Genomic DNA, 20,884 nt, shown 5'->3' with positions numbered 1-20,884 from the left:
ATTTCCCTTTGAGCCTCTTCCTCCGTAATGTCTTCAACAATTGGTGCTTCGGTATCCATAACCACCGATGTTTCCTCAACTACATGTTCAGATGTCCCAGATTGTTTGTTGCGCGCTCTTGTTTTAGCCATGGTCAAGCTGAAAATCAAGTAAAAAAAGATGAAAAAGTTACGTGTTTTTGGTTTTTCAGGGTTTCCTTGGAGAAGCCAAGGAGTTTTGAATGCCTACATAATGGTGGAATTGAATGACCTAACCCCTCCTAGGTAGTTCACAACTCCTGTGGAATTCAACTCCCGCATGCACAACCAAACGACTTTTCCGAATTCATGTGAATTTGTATACAGGAAAATAATTCACATGAATTGGATATTCCGGTGTCGATTAAATTCCTAGATGAATCAAACGAGGCCTAAATATGTGAACTCTTGGCCATATCCCTTAAACTACGTGCATGTATGCCACTCAATCTAATGCTCATATATATATATATATATATATATATATATATATATATATATATATATATATATATATATATATATATATATATATATATATATATATATATATATATATATATATATATATATATATATATATATATATTACTCCACCAAGGAGTACTCTATACAAGATTTTCTTCTTTTTATAAAATCCTTTATTCTTAGCTTCATTGCTAAAATACACCACTAACTCTACTAGTAATTTTCCAAGTTTCGTGAGATTATCAATACTCCCATCTCGCCATAAAATCAACTTTTGAAAATCAAATATACAAATAATATTAGGTAAAATATAGAGAACAATCATGATAATTCAGCATCTATAAATTATTTTTATCACACAATGACAACTAATTGCACCATCACGCTTGCATAATAAAATCAATGCATTAGAGTCCATTGTGACATATTCTAAACTCCAGTAAGTAACTCATTCCTGAACATTACGGCTATAAAATTCCAAATCTCTCACCTTTACACTAGAATATTAATTATACAACCATAATAACCCATTCCAAAACAACTAAACATGAAAATAAGTACTCCAATAGTAAACCTTATTAACAATCTTACCTCTCAATTATGCAATAATACGTATTAGTCCATCTCACCAAAATCCAAACTTAAGCAAAGTAAATATGTAATATGTAACAATAACTAATATAATACACTTGATAAAACTTTCAGCACATAAATCCGTAACAACAGTTAACAAATATACTTACATCTGAATAATTCCAACAACCAAGATACAATTAGCACATATGAAATGAGATACATGCCGTGACGAATATGCAAGAATGTCAACCAATGTCAAGTTCCTTATCAATAATAATATTCAGGCGAGATGAAATGAGAAGATATATAATACAATAATTAACAATGCCATGCCAACCTGCTTAAAGTGATAATGAAACTACCAATACTGCAACTAATACTCATGGCCTAGAGGCCACACCAAACAACATCCAGCAATCGACATGTTAACTACAACATTTCAACAAAACAAAACACAATGAACCCGCAAACAAGGGTTGAGTAGCTAGCTTACCTTTAGCAACTGCAAACTATCCATGTAATTAGAAAGCTTCCTCAACGAACCCGTCACGATTTAAGATGAAAACGAGTTAGAGGATCGTCCCAAAAACCTAGTTGAAATCCCTCTTTTCCTTCTTCGCTCGTCCGTCGCTCTCTCGTTCTCTCCTCTGACTCCTTTTCTTTTCTTTTCTTTTTTTTTTGAATGTGATAATATTTGACTATGTTATAAAATTGGAGTATATATATAATGGGTATCTTGAGCTATGATTACACGGCCCAACCGACTTGTTTTGTTTTTCCTTTTTCTTTCTGAAATCGTCTCGCTTATTAATCCCGACTCATAATAAAAAAATAAAGTATAAAATGCTTATAAAACCTGTATAAAATAACGGGTATTACAGTTTTCCCCCCTTAAAATGAACTTCGTCCCGAAATTCTCCCAAGACTACCAACACAAAATACCACAAATACAGAAATAAAAGGTCTTAAATATCGGATTATTACAATTACTATCTAATATTTATGCGTACATGTCATATTATCTAATACATATGTCTTATAACACATAAGAAATTGCAATGAGATTTGTAGCAAGTTATTATTTAACTCATTTTATCATTTATGCAAAAATATAAAATTTAGAATTTTTGACAAATTGGTATAGATGATATAGTAAGATTATCATTTATTAAAGTTCATAACTGTGCTACTATATGATTTATGACAATTAAAATATTGATAAGATAAAAACTTTATAATTCTATATGTTTTAAGCTATTTACATTGTGAGATTTATTATTCTCAAGAAAAAGGGGAAAAAAAGGAGAAATAATTCAACATTATCCATTAATTTGCCCTTTCGTCTTTACTTACTAACTTTGTTTGCCGGAAGACAAAGCGACGTTCAAAATTTTACATAGAAAATTCAGTACAAAATCTATACAATCTAATCAAAAAGCAACCTTAAACATTTAATTTTTTTTAAATGGTGTCGTGAATTACTGGACTCATTGAAAGGTAACTTTTTTTAAAAACCACATGTTTTTAGTATATTAATCAAAATAACAACTAAAATACAATATATAGTTTTGAAAATAAACCAAAATTGTCAAAGAAATAAGGTATTAACCAACTAACTTTTACGTATTTCAAGACTATATTTTTTAAATGGTAACTAATTGCTCAGACAAATATAAACAATACGATAAAAATAACAAAACTAAAACAGATAAATCCGTGAATCTCACGGGTCACAAACCTATTATCATCTTAAACATTAGAAAGAATACATTGCATCTTCATCTCTTAGTTTTAATTTCCAATAAAATTGTAATCTTGAATTATTCATGGAGGGCTAATCTTCCAATTCTTAGAATAAGAGATTGAAACCTTCAAGCTATTTTGATTGTAGGACTCTAATCTTTATTTTGTCATTTGAATATCAAGTATTGTTTTGTTTAATTGTTTGGTTGTTAATTTACTTCTACTTTGACCACCTAGTTGTTTAATTAAGAATAAATTGCTAGTTTAGGTAATAGAATATGATTGTTCACGATCATTTACCTAGATATTTTGTAGCAACTATATTTCATCAATTTGTATGTCGATTCATCATTGTTTATTTATAGAAAGATAATACTTGTGTGAATCAAATCGTATCCCGCTTGTGAATGCATCTTTGTTAATTATCATTGATTTATTCTATGTTGTCATTAAACTTAGATGCTTGGATTAGGTTGTCATTTTAGTAAAGGCTATTTATGTACGCTTCTGTAATGAATAGCTAAATATAAGTGAGAATAGAAATTCATGATTTCAATAACAAAGTATTCAATGACAAAATAGATTAATAGAGTCAGTGATCAATCTTTAGTTTGTTGGTGGAAATTGTTTGTTCCGAGATTCGTTTTATAATTATTTTCATTACCAAGTTATTGCATCTTATTTTAGTAGACTAGAATCAAATTTAAACAACCCCAATTGGTTACTTTAGAGATAATTTCTACACACATTTAATTGACATTTACACCTTCCTTGTGGGTTCGAACCTACTTAGCCTTACTATTAGTTTGGGTTTGTAGCAGATAAAAATACTAATTTGGAGACTCGCGACAAGTCTAGCCAACGGTCAACCCAGCGGTTAAGTAGGATAACTAAACAATAATTAAATAAACATAATAAAACCTGCAACAGAAAGATAAAAATAGGAAATTTACGCCTCATAGCCGAGATATACACGGCACAACCAAACTCCACAAACACCGCTCAGGTCCAAGGTTACTCCAACGCCACCGTGCATGGCCGATGATACCCGTCGTTGTGAGTACCAAAAATAATATTTATAATTTCCTATTAAGACTAACCTAGGCTAGTGGTAACAGGGTCGAACCACAGAGAGGCGGGGGAGTTATAGTTGCTTTTATTTCATCTATCGGTAATGCTTGTGGGGGTTTTGGTTTGAGTTGATTCTAGAACTAACAACATAAAATAAATAAATAAATAAAAGTAAATAAGGATGTAAACAACGATGAAAGGAATGCTAAGACGGTCGGTTCACTATAGCTGCGATGGCACATAATCCTAGGTAAGTCCGAAATACAGTCGTGTAGGATGGGTAAAACAAGTCCTTTCGGTCCAAGTTAACTAGTAGCTCCTTTCGGCCTATGCTACCAGTCCCTAAGTCTCACTAATACTAGCTCTCGCCCTGAAAAGTGATTCTTAAAGCCTAAATTACATTATCTCTCGATCTCAAAGAATTTAGTCGTCTTAATTCGTTAATTAATGCCCTTCCCTATCTCTCGATCTATGGGTCGGTCAAAACTAAGCATCTAACAAGTCTCCTCTCGGTCTCATTGCTAAATATTGCACTTAACGAATCAAACAATGCTAATCAAACACGAAGTCGGTCGATCGACCAGCTACCCCATCGATCGACTAATCACGCTCTCGATCGGTCGACCGAGAGAAGCCAGTCGATCGACCAAGCCCTAATGCGGGGTCACCTATTCTAATGCCATCTACGCCATAGATCCCCTACATCTTAGCAATGGTGATTTAGCTACTCATGATATTGACAATAACAAAGAATAAACTTAACGATAAAGCGATCGAATTCATACTTGAATTAAATAAATAAATAATCAACATAAACGATAAATAGGCTTTGGGATCCTATCTAGCAATTCTAAACTACGGAAGAATTAAAGTAATGAAATTTAACAAAGAAAACAGAAGAATACCGTACGAAGAATCAAGAGGAAAGAACCAAAGCTTAATGCGAAAAGTAAATTTTATTGTCGAAAGCTAAACTAAACTAATGAATGATGATCTTTAAAATGGAAGGGTTACATTATATAGAAAATATCACGTAACTCCTTCTCCAAACCTAATTACAAATGGGCTTCGGGTTTCTCGTTCTATAAGTTTAATTCACGCATCAGCTCGTAAGTTGGTCGATCGACCACTTAGGCCGATCGATCGACCAAAGGTGCTTTGTACGTAATTACATTCTCGACGATTCTGCAGCGCACCGATCTTAAAACAGCTGCCATTCTTCGTTACTTGGTCAAATAAGGCGTTCTACGCGGCGTTGGAAAGCTAAGAGGATAAGCTTTCACCTCCAGTTGGAATCACTCGATTATCAGCTATAGAACTCGAGATATAGCCATTTTAGCAGCCTGCAATGTCGAGAAGCACTTCTTCGCTTGTTAAACTCGTACGCACCCTTGCTTTTGCTATCTTTAGGCCTTGAAACGCGCACCAAGCTCATTCCTCGAGTCAATACTCCATGTCAAATGCAATGCTAAGTACTTAGGGACGGATTCGGCTTATTTTCCGCTGAAATCTTCATATTCCTACAAAATCACAAGAAAAGGAAGAAATACACGAAACAAGGGAAATAGTAGCATAAACTACTCAATTGAGCTCTGAAATGCATGTGAAATGAGGTGCAAAACATCATATAATAGACACGCATCAAACTTCCCCAAACCAAACCCTTGCTTGTCCCCAAGCAAGAACTAGACTCGGTCCTAAAACCTAATGGAACGAGTTCAATCTCAGAGCGAAATGCAAACTGTCAAGCCTAAACCAGTTTAATGCAACAACTAACAATCAATTAGCAATATGAATCATGCAAACGAGTTATGTAGTCGTTAAAAACTCAACGAACCGTCAACTATAGAGACTTATCAAATCGGACTCTCACGGGTCGCTCAAATCACTCAAATAAGCACAGGTGAATATATGTAAAGATAGAAAGAAGTAATTTTGTGAAGACTCTCACCTAACTACGACCTATAAGAACATGCCTGCAATCTAATATGAAAATAACCTCTACAACCGTACATACGCATTCCAACCAACAAATGACCATGACACATGCCGAGGTAAATATGGATATGTGAGGTAATGGGTAAGAGGGGCTAAAAAGAATTTGGATATGAGGAGTAATAAGCCAAGCTAGTAACTTCAATCCAAACTATAAGCGAATCCCAACTTCAAACTCAATGTAAATGATACAAGACGGTGCCAATTCAAGGCACAAAGCTCACAACCTCCATAAAAGTTAACTCCCCAAAGAATATAAATGAGAACATGGGAGTGAAAATCACCAAATCGTAATAATTGAAACATGTGATTTTTTCGATTTTTTCTTTTTTCGGGATGCGATCGATCGACCATAGGGAGCGATCGATCGACCACTTCTCAAGATACTCGTCTCTTTTTTTTTTCTTTCTTTTTTTGAATCATTTTTCTTCTACTTTTTTTTCTTTTCAATTCTATTTTTTTCTTTCTTTCCTTTTTCCTTCATCTTCCCAACATCATCTCAAAATGAGCTTATAACCAAATCGCAATAAAATATTCCCAAAAATACAAGTACTAGCTCGGATAAGGTAGGCTAATTTTAGACTGTAGTTCATGGGACAAAAGAGGCTAAATTTGGCTATGAGGGGTTCATGGGCAAAATAAGAAAAGGGAAACCTCTACCACATGTGTCAACAAACCACAAACCGAATGCATACAGGTATTAAGCAGATTAAGTTCATATTTATGCACATTTATGTAACATGTCTCATAAGGAGCACTAATCACAATCCTAGATAAACTGGTCATGAATGTCACCAGTTATAAGGCTCTAAACCTCAGAAAATGATGTAGTTTGCCAAAAATCTAAGTCAAGTTATCAAGTTCAGCAAGAAATTTGACGAAAACTCGTAGACTATGCATATATGATTCTACTAATAACATGTTAATCTAGCAAGGCTCAGGCGAAACAGGTGCAAATGCAAAATCATCATAGAAATACTACCGTTCCGACTCGACCTATATGCTAAAATAAACGTGTATTTTTTGAAAATTTTGAAATTTTTCAAATTTTTTGGATTTTTGTATATATATAAGAAATGAAAGAAACAATGCAAGACAAAAATGTAAACGTGAATACAAGCAAATGAAATGCAACGCAAAACCCTTCCCCAAACCAAATCGCACAATGTCCCCATTGTGCAAAATCATGTAATGAAAGCAAAAGGAAATGGGATTTTGCGGGAAATAAATAAACAAGACATGAAGAAGAAATCAGGAACTCACAAGACTTTAAGCGCAGCAAAAGGAAACCTCCCCAAACCAGCGTGAGCTAGGAGGTTTCAGTAGCCAGCAGTGCTACCATAGGTACCTAAAAAGACAAACAAAAGATACCGCGCATAAAACCGAGAAAACAATAATGAAGCGGCAATTATGTGCAAAAATAATAAAAACAGAAGAAATCGGAAATTAAGCGGAGAATAAAGTGAAGGGAATACTCCCTTGACTCCGCAAATCGACCAAACACAGCAGGGGAGTGATCGAAAACAGGTACATCAGCTCTGGGCGGTCGATCGACCACATCACTCAGTCGATCGACCAGAGTGAACAGGAACAGAAGCTCCTGGATATCGCAGCTCAGTCGATCGACCATACTGGCCAGTCGATCGACTGAAAAACCTGCTGTAACTTTCTGATTTCTTCGAATTAGCTCAATAACTTGAGCTAATATGGTCTATAAACCTGTAAAAACACATAATATGGCGCCCAAAATTGCGCACAACCCAATTGTAAAGTCTAAAGTCTATAAAAATCCTAAGCAAGGGAATTAAAATGCGAAGTTTCGCGCACACAAAAGCAATAAAAAGTCTAAAAGCAGTAAAGAGTCTTTAAAAGGATCTAAGAAACGCATAGATCAACTAAAATCTGGAAAATCTCCGACCAAGGCTTCTGTCTACATGAAGTAGCTTCCGCAGTGCTCATCTCAAAAGCTGGACTCCACTCTACTCCGCCTGGAATACTCAACAGATCATCTCTAGCATCTTCCCAAGCATGGCCATCATCTAGCTTCTCACACTCGAGATCTGACTCCGAAATTTTGACTGGCTCCTTCTTCTTGGGCTCCTCATCTGGCTCCTCGTCCGTGCCATAACTAAGACATCCTAGACCGCCTCTTTGAACAATGGGCTCCTTCACAAATGAGCGCTTAGCGGTTCCTCCTTCCCAAACCATTTCTGCAATACTCAAAACAAGAATCTTCCTCCAATTTGCTCCCAATCTGGGGCGGAGGTGTCATAACAGGAATAGGTACAGGCAAGGGAGTAGGAGGGTCGATGTGTGACATAAGACTTACGAGTAGAAATCGCATTACAAGTCACAGACACATAGCATCTTTCTTCCTATAAGTCCGGGCAAAACTAATGAACCGCTTCCCTACTTTAAAGGTCGTGTCCCCGAGCCAACATCAATAACGCACCGCAGTGTGCGAGAAAGGGTCTACCCAAAATGATAGGAATATGAGCATCCTCGGGTATATCCAAGATCAACGAAGTCAACAGGGAAGAAAAACTTTCCTATTTGCACAGGAATGTCTTCTAAGACTCCTATAGGCTGGACCGCAGAACGATCAGCCATCTGTACCGTCATGCTAGTAACTGCAAACCTAGTCAATTTCAATTTTCTAGCAAGACTTAAAGGCATGACACTAATACTAGCCCCTAAATCACATAATGCCTTCTCAATTGAGAAGGTACCAATATTACAAGGGACAGAAAAGCTACCCGGTCGACTAACTTGTGTGGAGCAAAGTGTGAGTCAAATAAGAGCTAGATTCTTCATTAAATTAACGAGACTCGACCCTATCAAGTTTCCGCTTCTTATTTAAAAGTTGCTTCATGAATTTCATGTAAGCGGGAACTTGATTTACCAACTCAAGAAAAGGTACTTGCACATTAAGACCATGAATGACATTTTTAAATTTTTCGAAATATACCTCATCCTTCGTTGGTACTAGCCTCTCGGGATATGGGGCTGTCAGAAGTAGCTTAGCCCTCTCCTCTAGGTCTCTTATACCGGCATCAGTGGATTTAGGCTGAAAATCCACCACCTTCTCTTTGTTGAAGCTCGAACCTTCCTCAGACCGTCTCAGATATGACCCATTAATCGACATCGGGTCATACTTGGGAACCGAGATCGACCCATCGACTCGGGTCTTGCCTCAATGAATTCGGAGTTGCCGTACCCGAAATAAGTGATCCCTCAAGTTGTCGGCATTGGAGGATGAAAAGACTCACCTACTCTGACGGCGTCGTCGATCGACCATGCATGTCGATCGATCGATGACTTCTACAGAACGATGGCTGGCTTTGTATGTTGCGGATCGTCGATCGATGGGTATGTCGGTCGATCGACCGTGATTATCTTGATCGTCTTTTTCTCGCCCTTTTTCTTCTTCCCTTTTTCAGTGACTTTCTCGGGTTCATCGAGAGCGGACCCGCTCCTCGGCGTCATTGCATGTACGGTCTCCTCAATACGCTGATTCGAGAGTGAAACCGACTTGGTATCTCACTGCATTTTGATCCAATGTTGCAATATGAGATATCGACTTCGCGATTAAGACCCGATTCGTCGCATTGCTTTTCTCGTACCTCCACCATAAGCAACACTAGACTCGTCAACTCGCAACTTCGTTTTTCAACTCTTGCTTTGTGGAGTGGATGGTGGTGGGGCTTCATTTGGAGGCTCATATGGTTGATGCGGTGAAGTAGGAGCGTAATTATACGAATTGTCGAGCTGAAGTTGATGAAAAACAAACATCTTCTCCTTAGGGTGCCCGCATGCATCAGATGTGTGTCCCGCTCCGCCGCATCTCCCACAAAATGGATCCTGCTGCTCCTGAGAATGGAACATGTGTGGATCTTTCTGAAGTGTTGCGATAAACAACACTAAAGAAGAAGGTAAGAACCGCCTCAAGGTACTCGGTCTTCCCGAGGCGAAAAAAAGAACTAAAATAAAGAACAACTAAAACTAGCGCGCCTCCCGAACGGCGCCAAAATTTGATACCCGTCGTTGTGAGTACCAAAAATAATATTTATAATTTCCTATTAAGACTACCCTAGGCTAGTGGTAACAGGGTCGAACCACGAGAGGCGGGAGTTATAGTTGCTTTTATTTCATCTATCGGTAATTGTTGTGGGGTTTTGGTTTGAGTTGATTCTAGAACTAACAACATAAAATAAATAAATAAATAAAAGTAAATAAGGATGTAAACAACGATGAAAGGAATGCTAAGACGGTCGGTTCACTATAGCTGCGATGGCACATAATCCTAGGTAAGTCCGAAATACAGTCGTGTAGGATGGGTAAAACAAGTCCTTTCGGTCCAAGTTAACTAGTAGCTCCTTTCGGCCTATGCTACCAGTCCCTAAGTCTCACTAATACTAGCTCTCGCCCTGAAAAGTGATTCTTAAAGCCTAAATTACATTATCTCTCGATCTCAGCAATTTAGTCGTCTTAATTCGTTAATTAATGCCCTTCCCTATCTCTCGATCTATGGGTCGGTCAAAACTAAGCATCTAACAAGTCTCCTCTCGGTCTCATTGCTAAATATTGCACTTAACGAATCAAACAATGCTAATCAAACACGAAGTCAGTCGATCGACCAGCTACCCCAGTCGATCGACTAACCGGCTCAGTCGGTCGACCAGAGAAGCCAGTCGATCGACCAAGCCCTAATGCGGGGTCACCTATTCTAATGCCATCTACGCCATAGATCCCCTACATCTTAGCAATGGTGATTTAGCTACTCATGATATTGACAATAACAGCAATAAACTTAACTGATAAAGCGATCGAATTCATACTTGAATTAAATAAATAAATAATCAACATAAACGATAAATAGGCTTTGGGATCCTATCTAGCAATTCTAAACTACGGAAGAATTAAAGTAATGAAATTTAACAAAGAAAACAGAAGAATACCGTACGAAGAACTGAAGAGGAAAGAACCAAAGCTTAATGCGAAAAGTAAATTTTATTGTCGAAAGCTAAACTAAACTAATGAATGATGATCTTTAAGCAGCAGGAAGGGTTACATTATATAGAAAATATCACGTAACTCCTTCTCCAAACCTAATTACAAATGGGCTTCGGGTTTCTCGTTCTATAAGTTTAATTCACGCATCAGCTCGTAAGTTGGTCGATCGACCACTTAGGCCAGTCGATCGACCAAAGGTGCTGTACAGAATTACATTCTGACGATTCCTGCAGCGCGCACCGATCTTAAAACAGCTGCCATTCTTCGTTACTTGGTCAAATAAGGCGTTCTACGCGGCGTTGGAAAGCTAAGAGGATAAGCTTTCACCTCCAGTTGGAATCACTCGATTATCAGCTATAGAACTCGAGATATAGCCATTTTAGCAGCCTGCAATGTCGAGAAGCACTTCTTCGCTTGTTAAACTCGTACGCACCCTTGCTTTTGCTATCTTTAGGCCTTGAAACGCGCACCAAGCTCATTCCTCGAGTCAATACTCCATGTCAAATGCAATGCTAAGTACTTAGGGACGGATTCGGCTTATTTTCCGCTGAAATCTTCATATTCCTACAAAATCACAAGAAAAGGAAGAAATACACGAAACAAGGGAAATAGTAGCATAAACTACTCAATTGAGCTCTGAAATGCGTGTGAAATAAGGTGCAAAACATCATATAATAGACACGCATCAGCCGACCACAATCACACAGGTCCACGACACTTCCACATCCCCATACCAGGCCGACCAATAATCACTATCATAATACCAACCATTCTCAAAGATGCCAATAAACAGAGAACCAACCCAGCAATGATAGTAAAATAATTTTAAGATGCTCATAAGACAACCACTGCAACAATAACTCATGGTGGAATAATTATCATAATAACAATGAAATAACAATTCGTCTCATAACAACAAAGTAATAATAATCCGTTTTACGACAACAATGCAACAATAATTCATCTAAATCCATCAATTAATTAATTTAACAAGCAAGTAAGTTGAGTAGATATGCTACGTTTAGCAATTCTTCAAAATTCAATTAGCAATTATACTAGAAAGCTTCTTCCACAAATCCACCACCTAAACAACATTAGATTGTATACAATTATAAACTATTCTTTATTGATTAAATTAAGATGTAAACTACCCATAACAATCACCCAAAATCGCCCCAATCAACATCCCCCTACACGGCAGTCCGACAGTGGTCAACCCGTCGATCACACGGCCCCACGGCAGGTCAACGGTTCGGTCAAAGCAGCGGGTCAAGGTCGGTCTTGGTCTCGGCCAAACGTAAACATCTGATGTAACGCGATTAGATAACTTACCGCAATTAATTTAGTGCGAGATGAAAACTCCGTCTTAAAGTTGTCTCACAAAATTACACTTTTCCTCACAAGTTATAAGTCTGAGTTTTTGATGTAGAACAATAAGTGATGGTGAGGCATGAGATATGTTTATATACTAACATGGTAGGTGGTAGGAAGGTTCTAGGTAATTGCTTAAATTAATTAAATAATCAAAATATTTAGGTAGTATAGATAACCCTCAAACCAACTACACATCCCCCTTTCACTCGGTCAAATCTCCGGCCATGCACCCCGTTATTTTATTTTATTTTTTTATTTTTTTATTTTTATGACAATAATTATTATTTATTCAGAATTAATTATATATAAAATTACGGAGTATTACAGTAACCTTTCCTTACCACCATAAACATGAATCCAAATCACTACAGGAAATTTTCACCGGAAGCTTATCTATTGTTATGGTATCTTGTTGAATCATATACCATTGGAGTCCTGATTGAAAAAAGCCCAGTGTTGTAGTAATTGGGAAAATGTCTCATGAACCGGAGAAAACCGCATTACAAAATCTTGGACAATTAGTTGACGTTGTTCCACGATGCAACGTGGTGACAAACAAATATTCGAAAACAAGAATGTAACACCACCATTATTCTAATTTAATTCGGAACCATTTTTTTACTTTCGATTATGACTTAACTTGTTTGACTCGTAATTTATTCCCGAGTGATTTCTTTTTCTTCCTTTAAATTCTTATGTTTTATTATGTCTCAAATATACATTTGTTTTCGAGAGTTATTATATTTCTAATCATTGGAGTTTCATTTTATTTATTCATTTAATTCGTATTCTAATTCTACTCTGAGTTAATTAGTTGGACTTCGAAAATGATTTCTATTGAACCCTCTTTTTATTCTTATTCATTTCTAATCTCATATATTTTACTTCTTATTTATGAGATTTAAATTTTTATCTTTAATTAAGGTTTTGATTTATTTATTTAATTAAATCCGTTCTTAGTTGATTTGCAGTCCAATTTCTCAATTGGACCGAGTTTTATTCAAATAATCAATTTAAGATCAAAGTTCAAGCCTTTTGCCGAGATATTTTGAAAGGTGTTTAGCATCTTTTTATTTTATTTGTTCATATAATATCTTATCATTCACATATCATTCTCCCTTGCAAAAAAAAATAGAGGAACGCAGGAACCCTACGGCTGCTACGTTCTTTGTTTCAAAAAAAATTTACATATGTGCTTGCCTTCTTGCTTTTTTATTTCCGTTTTGAAAATCATTCTACGTACGTGCTTGCCTTATTGCTTGTTTATTCGGATCGACCTTCTCTCGTCATCCGTTCATCCTATTCTAAGGGTAATTATCACCCTTAATCGTTGTCTTATAATTAGTTTTATTTTTATTTAATTAGTATATAATGATTTAGTCATATAAGAATGTTTGTTTTTGGAAGGCTATCGTCAAGATCGGTTCGAAGAATAGTATTTCATTGTTTTGGACAGCGATTAAAGGTAACTCTTAAGGGCATGACTCGGCATTTCAATGATTATTGTTGAGTAGTTGCTTGTTGTTTTAATTAATCATTGTTTTATTCAATTTTTGATATATTATTTGTACGTTTTGAAATTTTAATCTCATGTCATGAAAGTTTCTGATGTTTATTCATATATCAAAAATAATTTTGTTTATGTATTCATCATGTTTATGTATTGTTTTAATTAGATGTGTTGTTGTTATTGTTTGAATTACAATATATCGATTTCTAGGGTTTTAAAATACTAACCATGAAGACAATTCGTCTTGATGATTTTATTCTAGTCCTATGACATATTTTAAGACTTAGGATTATAAAATTTTTGATCTTTTGATTTAATTATTAATTATTATGATTTATACATTGTTTCGGCCGTTTTGGTGTTTATTAGAAATTAAATTGTTTTTGATTTTTCTAAATTACGATATCTATTTTAATGGCTCTGTCTATTCATCATAAGATGATAAAAGTTTTATTACAAAATTATTTTGGGTCGAATTCTATTTTTAATAAATTAAATACGATTTTGGCTGTTTTAGTGAAATAATTTTAATAAATTATATTTACGGTTTATGATTGCTAGTAAAATTATTTTTAAACTTTTATGATATTTTAAAATAATATAAATTTTTTTTTCTAACATAATTTGTAGGAAACTAATTTTATTTATTAAAATGGTGTTTTGCGGTTTTTACGATAATCTGGTTTTTAATTCGGTTCATATATCAAATGAGCATATCTTTTTACGAAATTTTACATGTTGGTCATATATGTTATAAAAAGTACTCAAGTTAAATCTCATGAGTGTTGAAGTTAAACTCGATTTTATACAAATAAAACACTGTTTCGTTAAACTGAGTAAAGAATGGTTTTGAAGTAAATTTATGGAGAATGGTATTATGGTCATTTTTCATATGATTACAGAATGTGTTAAGAGCCTGCTTTATAAGAAGTACTCCCTCCTATTCTACATAACCGTCTCATTGTGAAAATGGCACAAGAATTAAGAAATGAGTTTAGACCACACAAAACAGACAATGGGACAATTATGTGAATAGACGGAAATGGAATTGAATTTGGACCACACATCACTTACCAAAAATAGACAATGGGACAATTACCCGACTAGATGGAAATGGACAATGGGACGATTATGTGGAATAGGAGGGAGTATTTGACTAAAATTATTTTATTAATTTTAATGAAGAATTAATGTTTAAAATTGTTTTACCCGATTTAGAAATAAGTTAATAATTCATATATTCTAACTTCTTTTATGATATTATTTATAACATCATTTATTACTATTTTCATAAGATCGAGATTTGTTTCTGAGAAGGTTTCTATTTTTATAAAATTTCCTTTTTAGAAAGTCTTTATTTTTGGAAGTTGCCTTTTTTTGGAGAGATGATTAAATGATACTTCTATTTTTGAAGTGGTTTTGAATACTTATGGAACAGTTATGTGTGAAGTTTAGAATAATAACTTAGGATATGCATAGTTGTGCTTTCAGCTATGCAACTGGTGTTATCCTGGAGTGATGCATCAGTGTAATAAGTTGTTGCCATTAGCTATAGAACTGGTGTTATCCTAGAGTGATGCATCAGTAGTCGAACTGGATATGAAGTCATTTCAGGAGTTGTGTACATATCTTAGACTAGGGCCTCGTACCGGTGTTATCCTGGAGTGATGCACAGTGAGGTAAGTCGCCGCCCTATTATAGCTGAGTGGTATTATGGTACCTTAGCATAGCCCCGAGTGAAAATCTATACTAAGACACTAAGCTGATTTTCCATAAGGAGTATTTGATATTGTATCTTATACTTTAATGTTTTGAACTTTGATTTGGATTTTCAATTGTTCAATGTTTATTTATTTTTTGAACATATTATGTTTTATTGAAATTTCATATTTCAAGTAATTATTGTTTTGGCATTTACTTGATTTTTACCTTGTTGAAATGTGGTTGGGAGAACGCCTGAGTTATTCCCCACTGATTGTGGATGTTATGTATATAACATGACAGGTTTTGGTTTTGCTGGATTCGAAAAGTGAGCTAGCGAGTGGTTTGCAGATCCTACTATGTTTTTCTACTTTCTTTTATGGTTTTAGTTTGAACACTTTTGAGGAATTTTATTTTCGGCTTTTTTATAAAAGTGGCAATTGTTTAGACTTGACTATTTGAATTTTATTCTTGAGAATTTTCACATTCTCGTTATAATAATACTTAGTTTTATTTTATCATTGTGATTTAATCCCATTTGACAGTGTTTCCGCCACTGTTTTGCACTAGAATTTTGTAGGGTATTACAGTTGGTATCAGAGCATCACTGCTCCCGACGGTCACACATTAATCTTTAGGGAAATGCCTAAAAAATGATTTGACTAAATAAATGATTTAGTGAGAGATGTGTAGAAACCGATAAGGACTTGGATGTTAGTCTATGTGTTCTTACTCATCAATGCTTAGCGTTGACTATGTGTTACCTTTCTTTTAAGATGTCGGGAGGACGCGGACGCGGACAAGGTGGAGTGCCCGATCAGAATGCAATCAACCAAGCGATCATTTATTCGCTTAACGAGCTGACCAACAGAATTGAGCACATGGTTCCTCACGGTAGAGGAAACGGTGGACAGCAAAAGTTAAGTCTTTCTCATGCTGCTGGACAGATGGCAAAGAGCAAGTTGGAATACTTCAAAGGGACTATTGATCCCGAGGTGATGACGCTGTGGATTATTCAAATGGAGAGGCAGTTCGAGATTTGTGAGGTTCCTAATCAGCACAAGGTGAAGTTGGCCGTCCACTATCTGCAGGGGGAGGCCAACCACTAGTGGAGGATAGTAGGCCCTGCTGCTTTACTTATACCCGGATTTGGCTGGAGCGAGTTCGTAGCCATGCTCGAGAGGAGGTTCTATCCTGAAGAGTTGAAACACCAAAAGATAGATGAATTCATGGAGTGGAATCAAGGAAAGAACATGTCAGTGCAAGATTTACCGACCACTTCAACAAACTGGCGCACTTTGTTGAGGAGTTGTTCCCTAATAAAGCCCGCAGAGTCTTTTACTACCGTAGGAAGTTGAAAGCTGAGGTTACTCATTTGATGCCTCGAGATCTAGACACAGTATAAAAGATCTACAACGCCGCATTGTGGAATGAGAAATCTTTGGAGCGAAACAAGGAGGAGGCTGCCCGTGCCAATACTTCATCTCATAAGAGACCTTACCCCTCTTCTTCTACTCCTTCTGCTCCTGCCAAGAAGTTTAATTCTCATGGAGATACTAGTTATAAGTTGCCCTTTTTTGCTCCCCGTGATGATGGGAATAATGATGATAAGAATAAGGATGATGAAAATAAGGAAGTGTTCTGCTACAGTTGCGGCAAGCCTTTCCACCCAGGATTTACTTGTGGAGGAGTTGCCATTGTTTGCTATCACTGCAATGAACCAGGTCATAAATCATTTGTTTGCCCGAAGAAGAAGACCGTTGCGCCCATAACTGCAAAGAAGGCTACCACTCGACTTAATGGCCATGTTTATCATTTGAGTCGTGCTGAGGCTGAGGCCAACCCTAACGTGGTTATTGGTATGTACCTAGTTCTTCGTTTTGTTCTTCCTCCGCTCTTTTATTTTGAGTTTTTACATCCCTTACTTGTTAATCTCATTTTTCTAATTCTTGAGAGAGTTATGTATGACTCTAGAATCTTCTTTCCATGTTTTTCTCTTAAGCATCTGTTCTAGTTGTTACCCCTTATCCTTTGCTTAAGTTTAAAGTTTTACCTTTAAGCTTTTTCCTCGATTGTTTCTGTTTTATACACAAGAGTTTTCACTTCTGTAAAATTTTGACTATCTTGACATTATTAATTATGATTTCAATCTTTAAACTCCACTGTTTACTTACTTTTGGTTAGTATTTAAATTTTGTTTTGTTTCGCAATTGCTTAAAACTCGTTTTTAAATGTTTCGGAATTATTTCAAATACTTGGATGCCACGAAAAACTTTCAAATTTTAAGTTGTATTTTGAAGTGTGATATGACCAATGGTTTTAAGAAAAAAAATTGCACATCTACTTTAGATTTCGACATTGGCTGGGTGCTAGGACTTGTCATTAAAAACGTCTAATGACTAGTTCGGTACTTGCTAACGTTTGGTTTTCATATTTGGTTTTTCAAATGTTGACTTGCCCTTATCTTGGCCGACAGAATTCTTGTTCACGACGGGTATTCTCTCATTCCATGGGTTAGGACAAGTGATTTCTAATAGTTTGATTTTGAAAATTAGTTTAATGATTGTTTATACCTCAACAATGACTTTTCAAGTCTACTTGTCAGCTGAAATGTTTTAAAAGGTTTTTGTTCTTTATGTTGAATTTTTATACTTTCGAGTTTCGAGGACGAAACCTTTTTTTAGTGCGGGCAGGTTGTAACACCCGCCATTATTCTAATTTAATTCGAAACCATTTTTTTTATTTCCGATTATGAGTTAACTTGTTTAAGTCGTAATTTATTCCCGAGTGATTTCTTTTTCTTCCTTTAAATTCTTAAGTTTTCTTATGTCTCGAATATCCTTTGTTTTCGAGAGTTATTATATTTCTAATCATTGGAGTTTCGTTTTATTTATTCATTTAATTCGTATTCTAATTCTACTCCGAGTTAATTCGTTGGACTTCGAAAATGATTTCTGTTGAACTCTCTTTTTATTCTTATTCATTTCTAATATCATATATTTTAATTCTTATTTATAAGATTTAAATTTTTATCTTTAATTTACGGTTTTGATTTATTTATTTAATTAAATCCGTTTTTAGTTGATTTGCAGTCCAATTTCTTAATTGGACCGAGTTTTATTCAAATAATCATTTTAAGATCAAAGCCCAAGCCTTTTACCGAGATATTTTGAAAGGTGTTTAGCATCTTTTTATTTTATTTGTTCACATAATATCTTATCATTCACATATCATTCTCCCTTGCAATAAAAATAGAAGAACACAGGAACCCTACGGCTGCTATGTTCTTTGTTTCAAAAAACAATTTACATATGTGCTTCCCTTCTTACTTCTTTATTTCCGTTTTAAAAATTCTACGTATGTGCTTGCCTTCTTGCTTGTTTATTCGGATCGACCTTCTCTCATCATCCGTTCATCCTATTCTAAGGGTAATTATCCCTCTTAATCGTTGTCTTATAATTAGTTTTATTTTTATTTAATTAGTATATAATGATTTAGTCATATAAGAATGTTTATTTTTGGAAGGCTATCGTCAAGATCGGTACAAGGAATAGTATTTCATTGTTTCGGACAACGATTAGAGATAACTCTTAAGGGCATGACTCGGCATTTCAATGGTTATTGTTGTGTAGTTGCTTGTTGTTTTAATTAATCATTGTTTTATTCAATTTTTGATATATTATTTGTACGTTTTAAAATTTTATCTTATGGCATGAAAGTTTCTGATGTTCATTCATTTGTCAAAATTTATTTTATTTATGTATTCATCATGTTTATGTATTGTTTTTATTAGATGTATTGTTGTTATTGTTTAAATTACAATATATCGATTTCTAGGGTTTTAAAATACTAATCATGATGAAATTTCGTCTTGATGATTTTATTCTGGTCCTATGACACATTTTAAGACTTAGGATCATAAAATTTTCGATCTTTTGATTTAATTAATAATTATTATGATTTATACATTATTTCGGCCGTTTTGGTGTTTATTAGAAATTAAATCGTTTTTGGTTTTTCTAAATTACAACATCTATTTTAATGTCTCTGGAAATTCATAATAAGATGATAAAAATGTTTTTATAAATTATTTGCGTCGAATTCTATTTTTAATAAATTAAATACGATTTTGGCTGTTTTAGTGAAATAATTTTAATAAATTATATTTACGGTTTATGATTGCTCTTAAATTTATTTTTGACCTTTTTATGATATTTTAGAATAATACAAATTTTTTGCTAACTTATTTGGATGGAAACTAATTTTATTTATTAAAATGGCGTTTTGCGGTTTTTACGGTAATCTGGTTTTTAATTCGGTTCATGTATCAAATGAGCATATCCTTTTACGAAATTTTACATGTTGGTCATATATGTTATAAACAGTACTCAAGTTAAATTTGATGAGCGTTAAAGTTAAACTCGATTTTATAAAAATAAAACACTATTATGGTTAAACTGAGTAAAGAATGGTTTTGAAGTTAATTTATGGAGAGTGGTATTATGGTTATTTTTCATATGATTACAGAATGTGTTAAGAGCCTGCTTTATAAGAAGTATTTGACTAAAATTATATTATTAATTTTAATGAAGAATTAATGTTTAAAATTGTTTTACCCAATTTAGAAATAAGTTAATAATTCATATATTCTAACTTCTTTTATGATATTATTTATAACATTATTTATTACTATTTTCATAAGATCGAGATTTGTTTCTTAGAAGGTTTCTATTTTTAGAAAATTTTCCTTTTTAGAAAGTCTTTATTTTTGGAAGTTTCCTTTTTTTTGGAGAGATGATTAAATGATACTTCTCTTTTTGAAGGGGGTTTGAATACTTATGGAATAGTTATGTGTGAGGTTTAGAATAATAACTTAGAATATGCGTAGTTGTGCTTTCAGCTATACAACTGGTGTTATCCTGGAGTGATGCATCAGTGTAATAAGTTGTTGCGATTAGCTATAGAACTGGTGTTATCCTGGAGTGATGCATCAGTTGTCGAACTGGGTATGAAGTCATTCCAGGAGTTGTGTACCTATCTTAGACTAGGGCCTCATACCGGTGTTATCCTGGAGTGATGCACAGTGAGGTAAGTCGCCGCCGTATTATAGTTGAGTGGTATTATGGTACCTTAGCATAGCCCCGAGTGAAAATCTATACTAAGACACTAAGCTGGTTTTCCATAAAGAGTATTTGATATTGTATCTTATACTTTAATGTTTTGAACTTTGATTTGGATTTTCAATTGTTCAATGTTTATTTATGTTTTGAACATATTATGTTTTATTGAAATTTCATATTTCAAGTAATTATTGTTTTGGCATTTACTTGAGTTTTTTAACTTGTTGAAATGTGGTTGGGAGAACGCCTGAGTTACTCCCCACTAATTGTGGATGTTATGTATATAACATGATTGG

At 34.7% G+C, this 20,884-nt stretch overlaps 1 long non-coding RNA gene across 1 annotated transcript; it reads right to left on the bottom strand.

Moving 5' to 3' along the window:
- Positions 1-10,861: 10,861 nt before the first annotated feature.
- Positions 10,862-12,315, bottom strand: LOC141627200 (uncharacterized). The gene is made up of 2 exons (XR_012536753.1): positions 12,216-12,315; positions 10,862-11,447 (listed from the first exon to the last, which is right to left on the bottom strand). It is a non-coding gene; the product is annotated as an uncharacterized LOC141627200 (long non-coding RNA).
- Between the last annotated feature and the right edge of the window lie 8,569 nt (positions 12,316-20,884).

Source organism: Silene latifolia, chromosome Y (assembly GCF_048544455.1).
Source record: "Silene latifolia isolate original U9 population chromosome Y, ASM4854445v1, whole genome shotgun sequence".
Lineage (NCBI taxonomy): Eukaryota > Viridiplantae > Streptophyta > Magnoliopsida > Caryophyllales > Caryophyllaceae > Silene > Silene latifolia.
This window is presented reverse-complemented; position numbering and strand designations above follow the sequence as displayed.